Source organism: Carettochelys insculpta, chromosome 7, assembly GCF_033958435.1.
Source record: "Carettochelys insculpta isolate YL-2023 chromosome 7, ASM3395843v1, whole genome shotgun sequence".
Taxonomy (NCBI): Eukaryota; Metazoa; Chordata; order Testudines; family Carettochelyidae; genus Carettochelys; species Carettochelys insculpta.
The window spans coordinates 5,960,719-5,967,421 of NC_134143.1; the positions used below are offsets into that span (position 1 = coordinate 5,960,719).

The 6,703-nt window shown below is 69.6% G+C and overlaps 1 long non-coding RNA gene across 1 annotated transcript in view; it reads right to left on the reverse strand.

The window, feature by feature from the left end:
• LOC142016020 (uncharacterized) overlaps nt 1–5,221 on the reverse strand; it is a 45,993-nt gene extending 40,772 nt beyond the window's left edge. Inside the window, exon 1 of the long non-coding RNA XR_012646271.1 lies at nt 4,444–5,221. This is a non-coding gene — a long non-coding RNA (uncharacterized LOC142016020). The remainder of the gene's footprint in view (nt 1–4,443) is intronic.
• Nucleotides 5,222–6,703: the final 1,482 nt, after the last annotated feature.

A 6,703-nucleotide genomic window follows, 5' to 3' on the forward strand; every position in this document is an offset into this window, starting at 1 on the left:
CAGACAGATAGGCAGAGGGTGTGTGACGGCGGACAGACAGACAGACAGGCAGAGGGCGTGTGGGGACAGACAGACAGACAGGCAGAGGGTGTGTGGGGACAGACAGGCAGGCAGGCAGAGGGCGTGTGGGGACGGACGGACAGACAGACAGACAGGCAGAGGGCGCGTGGGGACAGACAGACAGACAGGCAGAGGGCGTGTGGGGACGGACAGACAGACAGGCAGGCAGAGGGCGTGTGGGGACAGACAGACAGACAGGCAGAGGGCGTGTGGGGACGGACAGACAGACAGGCAGGCAGAGGGCGTGTGGGGACGGACAGACAGACAGACAGACAGGCAGAGGGCGCGTGGGGACAGACAGACAGGCAGGCAGAGGGCGTGTGGGGACAGACAGACAGACAGGCAGAGGGTGTGTGGGGACAGACAGGCAGGCAGGCAGAGGGCGTGTGGGACAGGGAGATTTGATCAGATGTAACATGTCTCACTGGCGCCTCAGCCAAGCTCCATCGTACCAGACCGACTTTGCAAAGCCGTCCCGTGTGCCGGAGCGGAGCCTCCCCGGACAGGCCGGGCCCCGCAGCTGGGTCGGTGGGCTGCGCCGAACCCCGTTTGTGCACTTCCCCCTCCCCCGCCCGGCTGGCCCCAGAGCTGCCCGGAGCTCCGCCCGGCCCGGGGCCCAGGTGAGCGAGAGCCGCGGCCCTCGGCGGAGCTGCGGCGCGGCGGCGGCTGGCGGGTTATTTATCCCCGCTCCGCGCCTGGCCCGGCTCAGTGGAGCGGCCGCTGGCTCCCCGGCTGGGCGGCCCCGCTGCCCGGGCTCCGCTAACCCGTTTAGTCCTGGGTGGCTGCGCCGGGAGCCGGCGGGGGAAGCGGGACACCCACGCGGGGCGGAGGAGCCGCGAAGCCGCAGCCGCCCCGGGAGACGCCCCATTAGGCAACCGGCGCCATGGCTCAGAGCGCAGGTACGGGCGGGGGCGGGGGCGGGAGCCCTGAATACTCGGCAGGGAGGCGAGGAGGCGGTCACACCGCCCGGGCCTCCTCTCCCACCGCGCCTGCCCCGCGCACCCCTGCGGCGCCCGGCCTCGGCTGCTCCCCTGCCTTCGAGCCAGCCAGCCCGCCGCGCGAGCTCCGAGGGGTGTGAGAGACCCGCTCGTGCACTCTGCGTGTGTGTGTGTGTGTCTAACGTCCGCCGTGTGTCACATGCATGCACTGTGTGTGTATCTGTGACAGGCACTGTGTGTGTGTGACACGCATTGTGTGTGTCTGTCACAGGCACTTTGTGTGTGAGTGACACGCATTGTGTGTGTGTGTGTGTCTGTGACAGGCAGTGTGTGTGCGTGAGTGACACGCATTGTGTGTGTGTGTGTCTGTGACAGGCAGTGTGTGTGCGTGAGTGACACGCAGTGTGTGTGTCTGTGACAGGCGCAGTGTGTGTGTCTGTGACAGGCACTGTGTGTGTGTCTGTGACAAGCACTGTGTGTGTGAGGGACACTCATTGTGTGTGTGTGTGTCTGTGACACGCATTGTGTGTGTGTCTGTGACAGGCACTGTGTGTGTGAGGGACACACATTGTGTGTGTGTGTGTGTGTGTGTGTCTGTGACAGGCACTATGTGTGTGTGAGGGACACTCGTGTGTGTGTCTGTGACAGGCACTGTGTGTGAGGGACACACATTGTGCGTGTGTGTGTGTGTGTGTGTGTGAGACAGGCAGTGTGTGTGTGACACGCATACATGCTCTGTGCGTGCGCTCAGTACCGGCCCGGCCTCCCCCTGCGCACGCCGGCTCTCTCTACCCTCCCCGGTGTAGTTTGCAGCGTTGCAACCCGAAGCCCCGGCCTACCCGGATAGAACCGCCGAGAACCCTCCTTCCCTAGCGCTAGCCCCGTCCCGCCCGGGGAAGGCAGCGGCCCCGCGCGCCTACGCGTTTCCCGGGGGCTGCCGGGGGCGCGTGCCGGGCTGGGCCCTGCTCGCGGGCGTGGGGGCGCGTGGAGTGGGGCCGGCAGCGGTGCACGGGTCGGGGTAGCGGTCCCGGCACTGCGGGCTCCACGCCACGGCCGAGGCTCTGGCCCCTCCGAGGTACACCGCGCCCAGGCCGGGGCAGGTCCAGGTCCCTCCCCACTTGCAAACAAGGGTCGGAGTGTCCCTGGCCGGCCGCTCCCCGGCCCGCCGCCCTGACCTGCCGCCGGCGCTTTCCAACCGCAGCTGAAAGCGGATTTGTGGTTTCGCCCGGCGGAGCTTTCTGCGGCAGAGCAGCCGCGTTTGCTGCCCGAGCCGGGGCGGGCGGGGCTGGGGCTCGGCGCTTAGGACGCTCCTCGCCGGCTTTGCGCTTTTGCCATTTCCCAGCTCGTGGCACAAGGGGGAAGCTCCAGGCCGGGCACACAGCTGCCCGCGGCTGGGCTGGGCTGGGGCCGGCTCTGGGAGCAGGTCCGATCGCTCCCGTAACTACCTCCCTTCCCTGCAAGCCCAGAGTGGCTCGGCGGGGGGAGGCCGCGCCCTGCCGCTGGGCGCGCAACGGGCCCCTGCGCCTCGGAGGTTTAAGCGGGGAGATCAATGGCAAACCGTTGTAATGAGCTAATTAATTACGGCGGAATTAAAAGCGAGTAGAAAATCAATCGCGGCTGGTGCTGGAGACGGGATTAAATTGCTAGTCCGGCTGGTGCCCCCCTCGGCCGGACACAGCTGCAAGCCGGGGACGGAGCGGATGGGACCGGGGGGCCAGGGAGGCTGGCTCGCTCGCTCTCCCCTGCCACTCCGCGCTGCCTTGCAAACCCGCACCCCGCGGCTCTCCCCGCCCCGCAGCCCGGCGGAAGCGGCCTGCGCCCCAGCCCCGCCTGAGCGCAAAGAAATCGCTGTGGTCCGGGCAGCCAGGCGCAGCGCCAGGGATGCGCTCCCGCCCGCCCGGCTCCGACGTTGCGCTCGGCGATCGCTGCGCGCCAGTCCCGGGCACCGCGCGCTTGGAAGGCTCCCTTGGGCCCGCTGCGGGGCGAGGAAACCACGCGTCCCCGGAGCAGGCCGGCTCGGCGGGCAGGGAACCAGCCCACCGGCGCTGGTTGATTTTGCTCTGGCCGGCCGGAGATGCTCCACACGCCGCGCCCGCCCGAGCTCCGCCGCCGCCGCCCCGGGGCCGCCCGCCAGGCTGGGGCTCTGCCGCGCTGTCCGGCGGCTCTGCAGACAGCCGCCGAGCGGGGCCGGGTTTGCACGGAGAGCCCTGAGGCCACGGCGGCATTACCGAGCCAGCCTCCACCGCCCTCACCTCCGGCTTCTAAGAGCCACAGTCCGCCGCTGCGCCCCCGCTGCGGGCCCTGGGGCTGCAGGGCGGGTTGAACTGGCCCAGGAGAACCGGGGCGCGCTGCTCCCGGAGGGCAGGCCGCGTGGCTGGGTCAGGCGGTTAAACAAGCGTAGGGGACCCGGCCGGGCTGCGCAGGCCCGGGCTAAGCGCAAGGGGGGACCAGGAGCCCTAACGCTGCGGCCCGGGGAGGGGGAGCTGCTGGGAAGGCAGGTTCGGATCTACCCAGCACTCGCCCGCCTGGCCCGTCTCCCTGGGGGGCAGCCTTCCCCGCCTCCAGCAGCGGCGTCTTCCCAGGGCAGCGCCTTAGCCCGGCTCCGGCTCTCAGCTCCGCGCAGCTGGGGCCGGGGCCCGTACCCCGGGAGCGGGGAGCTGCGGCCGGGCTCCTTCTAACTTTGCCAGCCCCCAGAGGTGCCGGGGCCGGCGAATTTCTCCACTGGAAGGGCTGACTGGCGCTCCCCGAGGGGCCCTGCGCCCCGCTCTGCCGAGGGAGCCCGGAGCCCGGGGGGCTTCAGTGTGCAGGGCCCCCCGTCCCCCCCGCGCAGGGCAGACACGGTGCAAACACGCGCGCGCACCCCCGCTCACACGCGCGCTCACACTGCACATTGCAACTCATGTAATTACGAACCAGCCCTGGGCCCCGCCGCTGCGCTGGCCCCCAAGACCGGACGCCCCATTCTCCCCGGCCGGGCGGGACGCACGCACACCGGCCGACCGCTGCCGCTGGGTGTTGTTACCAAAGCGCCCGGGGGTGCTGGCGCTGCCCGCTTCGGGCGGCCCGGCCAGCGGGGGGCGGCGCGGATCCCTCCCGCCCCGGCTCGCCTGCGGCGGAAAGTGGCCCCGAAGCGGACTTACAGGCGGCGGGTCACAGCGGCGCAGCGCGGCCGGGGCTGCTCGGGCAGAGGGGGCGGGCAGCTCGGTGCTGGGCAGCGGAGTCGCCCCCGGCCCCTCGTCTCTCTCCCCCCGCGCCCCCGCCCGGGGCTCGGGCCGCTCCCTTGGGCCCGGCCAGGGCGCACTGCGGCTCACACTCCGGCTCCCGCTCCGGCCGGCAGGGACCCGGCACCCGCACCCGCCTCTCCTGGCCGCAAAGCCCGGCCCGTTCCCGCGGCCCCCTGCAAACTCCGCCGCCCGCGGGCCCGGCCCGCCCCACCGCTCCTCACCTGCGGCTCCGGGCCGGGCCGGGCGCCCTTCGCGGGGGCGTTCTCAGGCTTTAGTCCGCGGCGCACCGGGCCTGCCCGCCCCGCCGAGCCTCCGCCGCTGCCCGAGCCCCTCCGGCTGCAGCCCGGCGGCGGGAGGAGGAGTGCGGCGCGGGGCGGGTACCGGCCGGGAATGCCCCGTTGAGCCTGTCCGTCTGCGGGCCTCGTGCGTCTCCAGGGAGGGAGGGACAGGCGGAAAGAGCGGGGACATTCCTGGGAGCAGGAACTCCGCAGCGCAGCGCCCGCCCGGGCAGCCTGGCCGTCCGCGGGTCCCTTTGCGCGCTCCCTTCCGGCAGGGCGATTGGCAGGCGGTCGCCCCCCGGCCTGGGGCGGCGAAGGGGCGGCGAGGGGCCTGGGCCGCTCAGGGGAGAGGGGGGCGTTTGCCGAGAGCGGAACGGCCGAATATTTGCAACCGGGCCCTGCGGCAAACCCGAGCAGCCGGGCGGGAGGCAGCGCGGAGGGGTGGGGGTCTCCCCTTGGCGCTAATTAAAAAGGGAGTTTAATAAGCGTTTCATTCACTCCCCGGGAGTTTTATGGAGACACGAGCGGAGGGGACACACACACACACACACACACACACACACACACACACACACACACACACACACACACACACACACACACACACACACACACAAAATCTCCACCCGGGGGGGGAATCCCAGACTCCCCCCCCGTAGCAGGGAAACCCAGCAGGCCTGAAACCCCGAGCTCCCCCCAGGCGCGGGGACCCAGCCGTGTGGAGGGCACCGCTCTCTGCCCCCCACCTGCGAGGAAGAAATGAACCCGGATTTCCCGTGTTTGGATATTAAGCCGAAGGGGAGGGGGGGTTGGGCATCTCCTCCCTTCCGGGCCTGGGAACCAGGCCTGGCTCTCCACGCGTGCTCGGGCTGTGCAGCCGGCCAGGGGCTGGCGAGTTCGCAGGCTCCGTGCACCCGCGTCTGCTCGCTGTAAATATGTCAGCCCGGTTTGTTCCCCACATCAGCCAGCGCACCCCTCTGGCGCTTGGGATGGCCCCCCGCCTGCTTCCCACTGGTCCCCACGGGCCTCTACGGGTGGCATGTCTGCGTGCATGCGGCCCACCTGCATGCGTGCCCAGAACAAGGTGGACGCACGCATGATTCTTTACAGTCTATGCACACGTGTGTTCGGCCTGTGCCCCTCTCACTGTTATCTGCAGACTGTATGTGCAGGCACTGGTGCAGCCTGGTTGCCCGCACGTTGGTGGTGTACCTGCACGCCTCGCTCGTGCAGGGGTACACACGCGTGCATGCACCTCGCCTCTCCGGCTGCATGCCTCGCGTGTGCAGGGGTACACACGCGTGCATGCACCTCGCCTCTCCGGCTGCATGCCTCGCGTGTGCAGGGGTACACATGCGTGCATGCACCTCGCCTCTCCGGCTGCATGCCTCGAGCGTGCAGGGGGTAAACACGCATGCATGCACTTCCGCTCTCTGGCTGCATGCCTCGCGCGTGCAGGGGGCAAACGTGCATGCACCTCGGCTCTCTGGCTGCATGACTCGCGCGTGCAGAGGGTAAACATGCACCTCTGCTCTCTGGAGTGCAGGGGGCACACATGCGTGCATGCACCTCGGCTCTCTGGCTGCATGCCTCGCGCGTGCAGGGGGCAAAGGTGCATGCATGCACCTCGGCTCTCTGGCTGCAGCGTGTGCTAGTGTGTGTGTGTGTGTGTATACACACACATGCATGTCTGCGCTGGGGCTCCTGGCAGGCCCAAGGCCTGGGAGGGGGATTGCTGTGCGTTCCCGCCGCCCTGGCCCCGCTCTACCTCCAGCCCGGTGCGCTAAGAGCCGGCTTTGTTACTCAAGTGCCTCTCCACACTGCTGGCTCCGTCCCACCCCCCACCCCCGCCGACCCTCTCGACGAGGCTGTAAAAGGTCCCCGGCGTGTCTGGGTTTTGCGGCGAACGCGCCCGTGTCAAGAGGAGAGGTTAAAGTGTCGCGAGCTGCATAAAGAGCCGCGCACGTGGGCTCTTCCCAGGCAGGGCAAACAAACGCAGATAGCGGGGGCCGGAGCAGCCGAGCGCAGGCCCCTTGCGTCCCTCTGTGCCCGAGCAGCCCGTGGCCGCGCCGCAAAGGAGGGGGCCGAGGGCCTGCGATGGGAGGGGGCGGGAGGAAGGCGAGTGGCTGCAGGGGGGGTTGTGCTGCGGAGTGTGAAATTGCAGCCTGGGGGGCTCCGCATTGTACCAGAAGCTCCTCCAAAA